Source organism: Nuphar pumila, chromosome 7, assembly GCF_984573655.1.
Source record: "Nuphar pumila chromosome 7, dmNupPumi1.hap1.1, whole genome shotgun sequence".
NCBI lineage: Eukaryota > Viridiplantae > Streptophyta > Magnoliopsida > Nymphaeales > Nymphaeaceae > Nuphar > Nuphar pumila.
Genome location: NC_143255.1, coordinates 11,953,091 through 11,969,531, shown reverse-complemented (window position 1 = coordinate 11,969,531; position 16,441 = coordinate 11,953,091). Strand labels below are relative to the sequence as shown.

Here is a 16,441-nt window from a genome sequence, read left to right as displayed (position 1 = left end):
GGTCCAAAACACTAGAGTTCTGCCCCACTTACAAGATGATGCTGTCAATCCTGCCTTCTTCATAATGGCCTTGTCCTCAAAGCTGAAACTCAGAAATCCTCTCCATGAGCTGGTCCTTCTCAAGGTGAGTTGAGGATGTGGGGGAAAACCTCAATAGTACCCAATCTCCCACTTGGAATTTATGCTCACTAGGGTTGCTTTACATGAACCTTTACATTTTTTACATTCTCATCATAGTGCACTTTTTGGGGCTGATCTTTGTCCTCTATCTGGTTCCGTGCTCTAATATGGACAAGGCTTTTGTCCCTTGAAGTGGGCTGAACGCTTTTGGAAGTGTTCCTGAACTGGTTTCCCTTGGCTGACTACCGATGGAGTCTTTCTTCAGCTAGGTGTGTGAAGATAGATCTGGATCCAGAACAAGTTGAATTGGATCCTCATCAAACAGGTCCACACATTGGAATGGACCCACGAACTGTGAAGGAAAGATCCAATACTGAAAAGATGAGTCCTAGTCGGTGTTAAGATATGGATATGTGCATGTCTACATTTGTACATTATATATATATATGCTTTGCTCATTATAATAAGCAAATACCCATTAGGGGTATTTTTATCTTTATACAGTCATGTAATAGGTTGTGCCCATTAGGGGAACAACAGAATAGAACATCTGTTATCATCATGCTTTAGTTTAGCTTTCGGGAGATCTTTCCTTGTATTAGTGACTGGTTTGGTGTCACTAATACAATATAAAACAAAATCCATTGGCTTAATATGTCATCTCATATTTAATACATCCAAACAAATCTTAAAATATGTCAAATTATTGTAAGAAAATGACAGCCTCCAGCGATGTTCACCGAATCTCCAAAGTGTGTGTCACAAAAGAGAGCCACAACAAGGTCTACCAAAACACCAACACACAAAGAACCACAAATAGGCTCACTCACGAAACCCACTAAAGGGGCACACAAAGAATGCTCACAAATGTAAAAAATAATATTTTATTGATGTAGAATCCATGCAAGAAGCATTGCATTTTAGAGGAGAGTCATCCCCTATTTATACACATTTTATGAGTCTCATAGAGATGTTGGAGCAGGTCCAATGGCTCTATTTAGAGCCGTTGGGCCAGCCCCAACATCTCTTTTAGGCTAGTCAACCTTGTGTTGACTAGTTCAAAAGAAACAAAAAAGAAACAAAACAAAAATAATGGGCTAAAATCACACACGAAAGTGTGAATAAACATCTCGTCAATATATAATAACACTAAAAAATCAAGTGTATCAGTAACTAGATCAAGAGTATAATCACAATGCCAACAATGAGCTAAAAACACACACTAAGGTATGAACAAACATCTCTTGTCTACATATAATGACACTTAGATAAGAGGCATAATAGGAGAAAATATAAAAGGTAAGAGAGCTTGTAATGAAAACACACTAATATTATCAATAAAAATATCAATTTTAACCATTTTTTGAAACATCATGGTTTAAAAAATAAATAGCCATCACAGATATACAAAGTTACAAGCATCCATAATGGCCATACAACAAATGAGTGATACAACACACTCAGATTCAGAGATCAAACTGCTAGTTAAAGCCAAACCATAAGTTGACAATCTAATCTGGCATAAAACGAGGTGCACACAACTCACCTCAACATCTCTTAATAAAAAACAACAAGGCCAAGAGAACTGATGCATCATATAAAATTTTGTGATGAACACAACAAATGCCATAACAAGTCAGTAAATACTTATGTAAATCATTTTTCAAACAAGTGAGTTCAAATATAAGAACCAATTTGAAAAAATAAAGTTTCAAATCAAATCCAACAATGGTAGATGAAAAACTTGGACTGAATATAGTGCAATCATATGCACATGTAATTATAAGCATTGTTAATAAGCAAGCTATATAGAGAAATAGCTCAATCTAGATTACAAGTCTACTATGAGACAATCAATGACATTAAATAGGGCCAAAACATATATATAGATTCTCAAAGAACCATATAAAAAACCAATTGCATACACAAGTACAACTAATCGTGGATTCTCACAAAGAGATAAAAAGAACTCATGTATATGCAATAATCTAAATAACTTAAAGCCACATCTCTTATACAAAAGAAATGCATAAGAACAAATTTAAGCATATGTGCAAGTGATAGATTTAAGGCACTAAGGGCACAATATAAAAAATTTTATTTTATAAATAACAAGTATGTAATGAATTAAGAGTCTTTAATCAAGAACACACATGTCCACCAAAGATCTAAGTGGACAAACACGTCCATCAATAATGGACAAGTACTAAAGTGAACCATGAGAAAAACACGTATAACCATAACAACACAAAATTTTATCATTAATATTTTATTAAAAACTAAGTATGCAAACACAATATTTAAATCACATGCAAAGCATGTAAAATAATGTTAACATAATTATATGTACCACAAAAAGGATCAACAATATAAACACTTAATATCATAACTATTGTCCCACAAAAGACCCATAAAAGACATTTATTAAAGTGAATGACTTTTCATAAGAAATTATGTTCAATACCATATGCACGAACAAACAATCTTATTCATCATGAAAGGCAATCATAAGTGCATAAGGATCAAATATCAATAAAAAATATTTTATAAGCTAGATCATAATTTTTAACACTTCATATGCTACTTTTAATACACCAAGAGTAAAGAGAAATATTAAACACAAGTTCAAGCAAAATTTCATAAAATTATACTTGTGAAATACACACATCATTATTTTGAAATATCTTAAATTATTTTAAAATATATAACAATTTATCAAAAAAGAACAAAACCAAGTTCAATAATACGAACATGATTTGACATTTATAATTATGACTTGTTTAAATAAAGCATCTAAATGCCAACAATACATGTTCAAGCATACACAATTGTATACATATATATCAAATAAAGCAAGTTTTAAAAAATTAAGATTCAAACATGATTGAAACATACATCTATCTAATTTCTCAAAAATAAACAAATAAGTCTCATAAGATATTTAATAAAAAACAAGTCCAACGATGATTAAAAAAATATTTAAAGATTTTTTTGTTTTAATAATAATAACATATATATATTTTAACGATAAAAAAATGCATGTTTTCTCATGCATAATGCATTGAATAGATAACACAAGAAATACTTAACGATATAAGATACATACCGGGTCTATATTTTCCTTGAATCCAAGCCCCATAACAATCATAAAACCTTCACGAAGTACAAACTCGAACCAAATAATCCCAAGACCCATAAGAGGCAAAATGCCAAGAAGAATTTCTTGCTTTTACACCATGTAATGAAATAGCGGAAAATACAAAAACAATGCCACTATTGAGAATAAATGCTTAAGAGAAGCATTGTCTATACAAGAGGGGTTCAACCCCTATTTATACACAAAACAACCACTAAGAGAGGCTATTGAGAGCTCCCAACGGTCATAAAAATGACGTTGGGGAGCCCCAACAACTCTTTTGGGAGAATGCCCAACTTTGGTCTTTTGAGAAAGGACCAAGAATAAAATAAAAGATTGTCCCTAGAGGATAAATTCAATTACAAGGAAAAAAAACCAAAATACCCCTCACAATAACAGAAATTAAAAGAGTAAAAAATATACTACATATATATGAATATATAAGTATATATATACATATATTTTAACAAAAGTATATATAGAGCTACCATAAGGATACTCAGATCTAGAAGGTAGAATTTGCAGACTTTGCAGAGTACTATATAGACCAGAGTTACCAGTCGAGGAAGCGGGAGCGGGAAGCGAGGCACTTTCAAAAATTTAGGAAGCGGGGAAGCGTGAGACTACTTAGAAGAAAATTCCGAACCGTCTCGGAAGTGAACCAGAAGCGACCTAGGAAGCGAACCGGAAGCGAAAAAAATGAAAAAATGGGGAAGCGAGGGGGAAGCGTGGGGGAAGCGCGAGGGAAACGCGCTTCCCATAAAAGGGAAGCATGCTTCCCAAAAAAGGGGGGCGCTTCCCCTCACGCTTCGGAAGCGCGACGTTTCGCGCTTCTGAAGCGCGCTTCGGGGAAGCACGCTTCCCTTTTTACCTAGGCGCTTTCGGTAACTCTGATATAGACTCAAACAAGCACCTCGAGCTTGGTTTAAGAAGTTCAGTTTAGCTGTGAGATCACTTGGTTTTGAGCCATCACTATGATCTTGCTTTGTTTGTAAGCTTGGGAGATGTATATTGCTTCTTTATGTCGATGATATGATACTTACAAAAGATGACATAAAGAAGGTTGAAGAGACCAAAAAGAAACTAGCTAACATGTTTGAAATGAAATACTTGGGCCGCTTGAAGTATTTTCTTGGACTTAAAATAGCATACTCTCCAAGGGGACTGTACTTGTCTCAATATAAGTATGCTATAGCTTTGGTAGTGAAAGCAAGAATATTAGCTAATGATTCAAAAAGAGTAAATTCTCTCATGGAGACTAATTTGGAGATAAAGGTTACATATGGAGTGAAGTTGGAAGATCTAGTAGTTTATATGCAATTAGTTGGAAACCATACATACTTGACTATATCCAGGCCAGATATAATTACCCTATTGTATTCGTAAACGGTTATTATTTTTGAAAAACCCATAACACGATGTACATTAAATTTTACGTTTTTATTTCAAGTAAAACATTTTCTCTAAGGATTGAACCGATTACCCTCTCGGAAAATCAAATCAAACCCTTCTTCACTAACCAAATTCCAATTTTATGAAAACTACTTATTTGAACAACCTTAATACTTCGAATCCGGGCTAATCGACTAAGCCTGATTTGCCCGTATTCGAGCCCAATACCCGTTTTGTATATTTTTTTTTACAGGGTTTAAATCACAACCTTTCTCACACGTATATGCGTGCGTACACCTCTGATTCAGAGTGTATGCATGCATATTAGTGTTACAACCAATATTTAATCAGACTTCAAGAGAACAAATTTAGCAAAATTGATTTATGAGAGGGGTTTTCTTCAAAAAACACTCTCTATTCTAATTTTAACGAATCCGACACCGAATTCTCGCATGAGAGCTTCAATACAGGGTTTTTCTAATTAGAAATTGGAATAAACTCGTGCTTACGAGTTTCGCCAGAATTATGAGGTATGCGAGAGACTCAATGCACTATGGAATATTTTTTTCCGCTTCATCTGGTATCGAGTTGAGAGCATTTTGTGATGATGATTTTGGGGGATCTACTAGAGGCAAACTTTCTAATGTAGGGTTTTGTGTTTTTCTTGGAAACTTTTTTATCTCATGGAAGAACAAGAAGCAACAAAGAGTTGCCATGTCTAGTGTAGAAGTAAAATACTGAGCTATGGCTCAAGTCACTGCTGAGATTACTTGGATAAGATGGTTGTTAAATGAACTAGGAATCTCATGTGAAAAGAAGACTCATTTATATTGTGACAATGAGTTCAATTCATATTGCTAAGAATCCTGAGTTTCATGAGCACACCAAACATATTGAAATTGAGAGCATGTCAGTTCAAAGAATCAGATTGCATATGTGTTTAGAAAAAGTCTCTGCCCCTCTCACTTCAGTACCTTTCTTTCCAAACTTGTAATGATCCCTTTGCATGTAACGACCTCAACTGACCCTCGTAAAAATAGTGTTTTTTTTTAACACAATTGCGGAAACTCACCCAAGGATTCGGGGTATCACAAATTTAATATACCAAACCACAAACTATACCGTTCATTGAATCAACTGAAGAAATAAATCAAACTTTATTAGTTTATCAAAAAGTCGAAAAGGTCCACGAACATAAAAATTGACTATGTTTAATCAAGCCATCATGTCAAAAACCAGAACATCAGTCACAACTCTTGTAGCCTCCAGCTAGCCGGTCTTAGACATCACTGAGCATCTGTGCTTGTAAAATAGTTTTAAGAAAATGGGTAAGAACCGAAGTCCTCATACGAATTCTTTTAAAAATCCTAACAGTGAAGGAAATAACATAAACAAATTCATGCATAAATTTTAGAGGAATATAACAAGCAATTAACTTACCATAATCATTTTACAATTTAAGCATTTAACCAATTATCATGCAGAACAAAGTATTATGTAAAATAAAAAATGCATAAAATCATGAACTAATGTTGAATAATAAAATATGCATGATTCAATGCACATGAATGAATAACTTATTAAGTTATTTATCAGTATTACTTTTGCATGCATGTCCATATTAAATGCACAAAAATTTAATTTTCACTCTTAAACTCGCAGATACTCAAAACGGGCACAAAATTCTCGAAGTCCAAGTTAGGTTTCCAGTTGTAGCTTAACATACAATTTGTATTTTATTACTAGGTTTCACACTTGTTTCTCGACCGATATCAGGAATCAACACTATCCATCAGAACATTAGAAATCAACATCTAATGCCGGGACATCAAGAAAATCAACATTCACAAACGCCACTTTCTTGGTATACCAAAACTACAGTTGAGTCAACAATATCACCCCTAGGCAAAGTGGTTGAATCTCTCTAAAATCGTGGCTGGGAGGTGAACCACTATATCGGATTCAGGTGCATAATCATACACATAGTTTTAGTATCTTCACGGTCCCTCATGATCGCCATTCAAGATTCTCACTCTGTGGAAGGGACATCAAGTAAGATTTGTTACACATTGTTTGGACTTTTGTATTTTCAAATAAATTTCAAGTTCTTTACACAAGAATCGTTTTGCAAATCAACATGCAAAACCAACAAATTTCGAGCCTTGACTTTCACAATTTAATAGTATAATTAAATTTGAAAAATCAGTAAATTTTCATAAATAAATTTTGCAATGCATAAATAAAATCAATAACAACTGAAACAACACATGCTTCTGGCCTACACAGCCTGCAGTAGTTCACATCTGACCACTTACAAATCTCAAAAGTGATTTATGCAAAAATTGCAAAATTTCAGTGAACACAGTTTTTAAACATGTTTATAATGCACATTCAAAACACAAAATATGAATGCACATTAAGCCAAGCAGATACATATGTGAATATAATGCTTGCAAAACACATCATTCATGATCAATTCCATGCATAATTAACCAAACATGCATATGATCATAGTCATGCAAACATCAGATAAATTTCAGATTCATACGTATGATATGCATAATTGCAAATTGGTCAAATCAAGATTAGGTTTATGTATTAATTCAAAAAATACATAATCCAATCATAATCATGTACGTGTCTCTACCATCTCGAAACCATACATAGCTGGTCTGATAATCAAGCCAATAGCTAGGGTTGATCCGTGTACATGATCAAAATCATGTACATGGGTTGGCTAAGCTGAAAAATACATATTAACAGCATGCTGGCTGATCCATGATCATAATCATGTACATGATTCCATGTACATGGGTCGACTAGACCAAAAATAATAATATATGCAGCCTTCTGGTTGGTCCATGTAGTCGGCTAGACCTGTACCATATGGACATCATGCTAGCTGATCCATGTACATGATCGTAATTGTGTACATGGGTCAGCCAGACCTATGTACTCGCATGGACAACACACTAGCTGATCCGTGTACATGATTATGATTAAAATCATGTACATGGGTTGGTCAGACCAAAGGAATCATGTGTACAACATGCTGGTTGCATATATACATGAGTGAGAAAATCGATTATTAGAAACATATAACTTTTTCAATGCATAAATACCAACATGACAAAATCTGAACTAAAACAAATATTCAGATGCATGAGCATGTAACTTCGACAAGTCTTAATCAAAGAATACATTTATAATTCATTGATATATAACTCGACAAGTCTGAACCAAACAACATATATATATATATATAACTCAGTAAATCTAAACCAAAACAATTTATTCGGATGCATAAGTATATAATTGGACAGATCTGAATCAAAACAATATGTTTTGATACATAAGCATGGGACTGGACAGATCTGAATCAAAACAGTTACACATGTAACTCGGTAACTCGACAAATCTAAACTAAGTATATGCATGTAACTTGGCAGATCTAAACTAAGTATATGCATGTAACTTGGCAGATCTGAATCAAGTATATGTCAGAAATATCCACCTGCAAGGGTTAGAGATGAGAGAGAAGAGGTAAAGAGAGAAGAAAGAGAAGAGAGGGGTCGGCGGCAATAGGGTTTACCCTCTTTTACTTAATATTTATAAGTGTTGTACATAGTATGACATTACACAAGAAGTAAAAACAAATTACAAACATGCCACCTCCCACGCATCCCAAGATGGATCTTGGATTGTGATGCGGGTTGGATCCATGATCCAAAACTAACAGCCTCCCTCAGGTTGAGTATGGTCTTTGATCATGCTCAACTTGCCTTTGAGTGCCCAAAACTGATGAGTGGATAATCCCTTGGTAAAGATGTCAGCAATTTGCATATCTGACCGAACATATGCAGGTTCAATTTCTTTTTCTTCCACCTTTTGCCTGACAAAATGTTGATCGATCTCGATATGCTTCGTGCGACAATGAAGGATGGGATTGAAGGCAATATTAATAGCACTCTGATTATCGCAAAGAAGCATAGAGAACGAGATTGGTTCTTGTAATTCTTGCACTAGATGTCTCACCCATGTAACATCGGCTGTTCCTGCTGCCATTGCACGATATTCTGCTTCAGTACTAGATTGCGCCACTGCCTTTTGCTTCTTGCTACTCCATGTTACAATATTATTGCTGATAAGAATGCAATACCCCGAAACTGATCTTCGCTCGTCAGGATCACCCGCCCAGTCCGCGTCTGTGTAGGTGAATAGTCGATGCCCTGACATATAAGCTGTGTCCTTGGTATACATCAAGCCATCTCCAATCGTACCTTTTAAATACCGAAGGATCCTTTTTACTCCTTCCATATGTACATCTGTAGGAGCATGCATAAACTGTGAAGCCTGATTGACAGAGTATGCTATGTCAGGCCTAGTGAATGTTAAGTATTGTAACATCCCTACAACTCGACGATACAAAGTAGGATCATGATAAGCAGTGCCTTCTTTAGCACTTAGCTTATGATTTAGAAGGCAAGGTGTGCTAATTGGTTTACAATTCTCCATCCCTGTAGCAAGTAGAATATCAATGGTGTACTTATGTTGGCTCAATGTAATAGTCTCATGTCGACTATCAACTTCCACACCCAAAAAATATCGCAAGGGACTCAAGTCTTTCATCTTGAATTTAGCCATCAGCATAGACTTAACCCAAGATATGTGAACCTCATCACTTCCGGTAATAATGATGTCATCAACATATATAAGCACCCAAACAATAGCTGAATCACTTTTGAATATGAACAGTGAATGATCTAGAACACTTTTAGTGAACCCATGATGCTGGATCTCCATGGAAAAACTCTCAAACCAAGATCGAGAAGCTTGTTTCAAGCCATAAAGAGAGCGTCGAAGTTTACAAACCCAATTTGATGAATCATGCATACTATAACCAGGTGGTTGCTCCATGTAAACTTCTTCCTTTAGTTCATCATGCAAAAAGGAATTTTTAACATCAAGTTGACTGAGTGACCATCCATGTTGTAATGCCAATGCAATGATAATCCTGACGGTGCCCAATTTTACTACTGGGCTGAACGTTTCATCGTAGTCCTGCCCATACTGCTGTGTGAAGCCTCGTGCGACCAGACGAGCTTTATAGCGCTTAACACTGCCATCCGGTTTGTGCTTGATCTTGTACACCCATTTGGACCCTACAACATTCTTGTTATCTGGCCTTGGTACAATTTCCCATGTATTGCATTCATGCAATGCTTCCATTTCCTCATTCATCGCCTCTACCCAGGCACGGGAATGTACAACATCATGAAAAGAGGAAGGTTCTGTTTCTTTGGACACTCTGGTTAGAAATGTTTGAAAATCCAAAGAGAAATTGTTATAACTTACCCAACGATCTATAGGATGTCTAATCCGAGTGGAACGTCGTAGAGGAGTCTCATCATTGACTGGATGAGCTCTACGAGAATAAACAAGACCAGAAAAACGTGAGGATGTTGTTGTAGGAGGGATGTCTTCCATATGCGGTTCCACATCGAAAGTATAAAGTTCATTTTCTGTCAATAAGGATGAATCCTCATAAGGCAACGAGTCATATAAAAGTGAGTCACTGAGCCAAGGATCATAACTGTCCTGTGTATCTGTGGAAGACGAACCCAGAGTGTCAAAATTTCCATCATCAAAAACAACATTTCTAGATACCCGAATTTTGCCTGTATGAGGATCATAACACCTGTATCCCTTATAGTCATCTGCATACCCAAGAAACTTGCACTGTACAACTCTGTCTTGAAACTTATTTCTCAATGAATGATCAATGTGAACATAACATACACAACCGAAAGGATGTAGTTCTTCATATGATGGATGACAATTATAAAGAACAAAGTATGGAGAATTATCTTCAAGGATGGTCATGGGCAACCTGTTGATAACTTAAACAGCTGCCTCGGTCCAAAGAGAGAAGGGAATACCCACAGTGTGCATCATGCTCAAGGCTGTATCAACAATATGCCTGTGTTTTCTCTCAGCTACTCCATTTTGTTGAGGGGTATGAGGGCAAGAAATGTTACGTGTAATGCCATGCTCCTTCAAATATTCACTAAAATCATGGGATATGTATTCTCCCCCCATCACACTGAAAACATACAACATTGGAATTGAATTGGTTTTGGACTAGTGCATGAAACTGTTTGAACAACTTGAAAACTTCATGTTTGTTTTTCATGAAGTAAATCCAACTAAAATGAGTGTAAGAATCAAGAAAGAGTACATAGTATCGAGATCCAGAAAGAGAGGCAGTGGGCGCAGGACCCCAAACATCTGAGCATATAATCTCAAAAGGCTTTGTTGCTCTTTTATTGATACTATGAAAAGGAAGTACATGACTTTTGTATAAATGACAACTTGGACATTTTGACTCTAAACTGTCTGCGGGTATTAGACCTTTAGCAGACAACTTGTCAAGAAAAACTTGACTACAATGACCCAAACGAAGATGCCATAAGTCTGGCTTATTAAGTTTCAAGACTCTAGATGAAGAACTATGATCTGTGGATCGACTCAAAAATGTTGGAAAGGAAGGAGCTGAAGAAGCCACGGCTACGGAAGATGACGTCTTCAAAGGCACATGAGATTCTTCAAAGACGTATATGTTCCCGCGCCGTTCACCTTTAGCGAGCATCTTCTTGGTGTGAAGATCCTTAAGATAAACAGAAGAAGGAGTAAATTCAACGGAAGAATTTGTTTCATCAACTAATTTAGACACAAATAGACTATTCTTTTGAATAGCAGATGTGAGTAAGACATTTGACAAGGGTAATTGAGATTCAGGCAGAGAAAGGGAGACATTTCCAGTGTGAGAGATGGGGTGGTGAGATCCATCTCCTATGACTATAGTGCCATTTCCAATGTAAGGAGTCAAGTGAGAAAATTTACCTGCATTAGAAGTAACATGTGCTGCTGCCCCTGAATCAATATACCATATACCATCATCATTTTGACGCAAGTTCATCTGATTGAAAGTAGTCATAAGGATATTTTGTACGTCCTGTGGAAGAACTTGTCCCTGAGGAGTGTGTGCAAACGTCTGAGTTGCCCTCTGCCCTGGCCTCCCTGTTTTGTTCCGGTTCTGAGGATTGTACCAGCAATTTGCTTTAACATGTCCCCGCTTGTTGCATAGAAAACAAGTAGGAACACGTCCCCCTCGTGGTACACTGCCTGAGCCAAGGCCTCCTTCAGCTGGTGTAGGTAGTAATCCTCCTTTGTTTATAGTTGTTCCATTTGGACGAGGAGGAGTAAATAAGGCTCCTGTTTGAATAGGCGTATGTGCCATCATCACAGGATGAGTATCATCTGACGCATGTTCCTGATTTAAACTAACCTCATATTGCAAAAGCTTAGATTGAAGATCATCAAAACATGGAAGAACTGAAACAACCTGGAGTGCTGTGCAAAACATGCGATATTCAGGTCCAAGGCTACCTAATACCTGTTGTACCATGTCCTTATCTGATGCATGACTTCCAATGGCAGCTAACTGATCTGTAATAACCCTGACATCCCCCATGAACTCTGTAATAGATTTGTTTCCTTTTCTCATGGATTGGAATTGCCACTTGAGTTGCAAAGCCCGAGATTCAGAGACCTGAGAAAAAGAATGAGCTAGTCCATTCCACAACTCGGCAGCAGATTGATCATCAGAAATAGTTTGTAAAACACGATCAAAAAGTGTGGAAGTTATGTAAGCAACTAATGTCTGATCCCGTTGTACCCATATGTCATAAGCAGGATTGGTGGTTCGAAGTTGACTCACCTTCCCATCTTCACCTGTTATTTCTTGCATGATATGTGTGGGTGGGGTTGGTGATCGCCCATCTAGATACCCATAAAGACCATGACTGCGAATAAAAGGCACAATCTGACGTTTCCAAAGTAGGTAGTTATCACGAGATAACTTGTGGGTCATGAGGTGAGTAAGAAAACTAGGGTTCAACTTGGAATCCATGGATTATGTGAAGAATGAGAAGCCAAAACTGTTCTAACAGTGTATTGAAGAGGAGACAGCAATGCGGTGTGCTCAGAATAATATCAACACACACGTTATTCAGAGAAAGAAGAAAACAACAATGTTGCGTGTGCTGAAAATGATACCAGCACACACGTTACATAGAGAAAAAATAACAGCAATGCTGCTGTGTGCTGAAAAAGATATTAGCACACACGTTACACAGAGAATAGTAACGTGCGAACCAGAGAAAGGGAAAGAATCAGAAATATTTTGGGGAGAAAACAAAAAAACTCGGCAGGCCGAAACAGGATGTTAATACGTGCGTACCAGAAATATTCAGAATGAGAAGAACCAAAAATAAAAACTGGGATGACGTGAAAGAGGATTAAGAAAAAGGAGGAAAGAAGCAAAGCTGATTAAGGAAGAAGGGACAAAAATAAACCTACGTTCTTTAGCAGCACGTGATGGTCTTTAGAGGCCTTCTAGATGATTGATTTCCGCGCCTGTGCTCTGATACCATGTCAGAAATATCCACCTGCAAGGGTTAGAGATGAGAGAGAAGAGGTAAAGAGAGAAGAGAGAGAAGAGAGGGGTCGGCGGCAATAGGGTTTACCCTCTTTTACTTAATATTTATAAGTGTTGTACATAGTATGACATTACACAAGAAGTAAAAACAAATTACAAACATGCCACCTCCCACGCATCCCAAGATGGATCTTGGATTGTGATGCGGGTCGGATCCATGATCCAAAACTAACAGTATATGCATGTCACTTGGCAGATCTGAATCAAATAAAATATTTAGATTTAATGAACAAAAGGGTTGATAGACCTGAATGAATATATATATATATATATATGCAGTATGCCTGAGCAAGAAAAAAAGAATACAACAAATCTGAACCATAATATATATTCAAATCCATGATTGACACATCTAAATCATAAAAAATATTCAGATGCGTGATCTACAAATCTAAATCACAATACAAATTTAGATTTATAAAAATTGACAAACCTGGAATATATATATATATATATATATATATGTATATATATATATATATATATATATTCAGATTTGCATGAACATGAGAAAATCGACAAATATGCATTCAGATGCATGGTTTAAAAATCGATATGCATACTTTTAGCATAGATGAACAAGGGAAATCGATAAAACATTAACTACACCTATATATATTGACAATATATATACATATATAGCATTATAACAAATCAGATTTCCCTTTTTCCCCCCTAAATTCATGCCCAAATCGATTTATACATACTCCTTTTCGTAAGAAATTAGAGAGAAACCCGGACCTTGATTCGAATATCGAGAAAGCAACGAAAAATCGATGGATGCTTTGAAAAAAAATATTTTCTTCTTTTCTTCTCTTTTTTTTCTTTTTCTTCTTCTCTAAGCCTCACACAATTTTTCCTTTCTTGATCTCCTCTCACCTCACTTTCTCTCTCTTCTCTCTATCACACACTCTCTCTAGAACACGAGTTCTAAAGAGAAAAGCTTCTATCCAACCTTTTTATATATCAAGTGTTTTAATCTAGAAGGGGGTGACGTCCCCTCTAGATGATTACCTTAGTTGGGTAGAGTTCTACTATATGTAGAACTCTACTCTATCCTATCTTCTAGATATTTTAAATAAAAAATTATTTTAAAATTTTTATTGATTATTTTTTATTATTTAATGTAATATCCAAGAGAATATTCAAGCTCTATGGGGTATCTAAAATTTAAAAGTTGATTTAAAAGTTTTAAAATGGCCATGGATGGATTTCGGATCCAGATCTAGAATCAAGATCTAAATTCATATCCATATCCGCAGAAATCCCACGTGGACCAGATTTTAGTCAATATGGATCTTGGATTGGGTCCGGATCCATATTAACTTGGATCAAACAGAGTAGACTGGTCCAATCCAGAAAAAATGTCAAAAATTGAGGTCGGTCATTTTTAAAAAATGCATTTTTTTGAGCCAACTGTGATCCGATTTCGAAAAAATAGATCGCCAACGCAATCTATATTCTGAGGCGGATCTAACGATGGTCATACTTGAATTATACCTAAATTTTGCCTGAATTTAACCTGATTTTTACTTGAATTTTGCTTGAATTTAAAGGTTAAAACTGAAAATTTCTCAAATTATACTTAGCTCAATTAGGTCTTGTCAGTGGGCTTTGGGCCATGCCCAGGTCCAATTGACGTCACCTATAAATTAGCATATTTTCCCACGATTTTAAATAAATATACAATTTAAAAATTATATTTTCCGATTTTAAAAATCATGAAAAAATACGAGATATTACATTGCATCCTCCCAAGTTTGAAGGGGAGTATTGAAGTCTATGTATTATGTTGTTTTACATTAAGAAATGTAATACCCCTTTGTATTAAGACCTAAGATATAACCTAATATTTGGGGGTATTTTAGGAAGTTCATTAATTTTATTTTGTTTGTACACAAGGGGGGTCGACCCCTTTATTACTCTTAAGAGGATACCCTCTTATTATAGTTTTTATTGAATACAAGCCGTGTGTGCTTCACTCTTGTCTTCTCCTTTGTACTCCATGTGAAATACCTTAACCCTAGACCAGATTTGAGTTTCAACAGAGCCCAACAATAAAAGTGCCAATGCGACTCTCTTGAAACAGATCTCTCACCAAGTTGCTAAGTTGCTTAAACTCAGCTTGATATTCTGTTACACTTCCAACTTGCCGGATTTTGGAAAGAGCCACATTGTAGTTCATGAATGATTCCCAAAGTGAAGGACCAATGCCTTAGACAATGATTCCCAATTGGGAGTCCTTAGATTAGACTCAAACTAATGGAACCAACAAATGGCATCTTCCTCATGGTGAATTGAAGCAATGTTCACCTTTTCCTCTTTCAGTGTTTGCATAACCTAGAATTTGTTCTCCGCCTTAAAGATCCAACTTGTAGGATCTTTTTCATCAAATGTAAGAATCGGTTACTTAGTATGCTCTGCTCCCTTGGACCTCCCGGAACTATCTTCCTGGTTCTCTTGAACTTGGGATGATATTTAACTCTGGTGAGCCAGCATTCAAACGCGCCAACAAGTTCTCCATCATTCATGACATGTTCTGCATTTCATCCTTAATACTTCTAATAGCTTGGTCTACTGCATCAATCTTGAGCTATGTCTCAACCTGTAACCCTTCAACAAGGTAATGAGCACCTTGGGTCGCTATTGTGCTTGGCTAAATACAAGTTCTGACATTTTCTGCTGCTATGAGTAACTCTGCTGCTGAATCTAGCTGCTTGGAACTGGGATTTTTGGTACTGGTTTTGAGGTTTTCTTGGTTTAGTCACTATTGGTAGGGTGTTAGGTAGGTTTCGTGATTTTTTGAAATTTATTTAAGTCTATAGGTAGTGAAACTATGTATACTACAGAGGTCTATTCTGTGAAAGAATGCAGATAATCTCAGTCACAGAAAACAAGTTTTTGGAAAATGTCTATATCTCTCAATTCAGAAATGATTTTGGGATGATTCCTTTTGAATTGAAAAGTAGGCAGGTAGGGTTAACTGTTTACAAAATTTCATTTCTGTCTATTGTACAGTTTGGGTTTCCGCAACTGTTTAAATTCAGATAAATTCTGGACCTGAGACAGTTCTGGAACAGGGCAGCTACAGGACAAGGGCAATAGAGGAAGTATAGAAAATGAATTTGCAAATTACAAAATTCTAGCAGCAACTACACATCTCTGATTAATGTTGGAGAAAATTTTAGAATTTATCAGCACTTCTAGGCCCTCGAAATTGAATTTCTAATTCA

At 36.1% G+C, this 16,441-nt stretch overlaps 1 protein-coding gene across 1 annotated transcript in view; it reads right to left on the bottom strand.

Annotated features, from left to right (window-relative positions):
* The window catches only part of LOC149831148 (putative LRR receptor-like serine/threonine-protein kinase At1g56140), a 96,358-nt gene that overhangs the window by 27,746 nt on the left and 52,171 nt on the right, over positions 1 to 16,441 (bottom strand). The window lies entirely within an intron of this gene.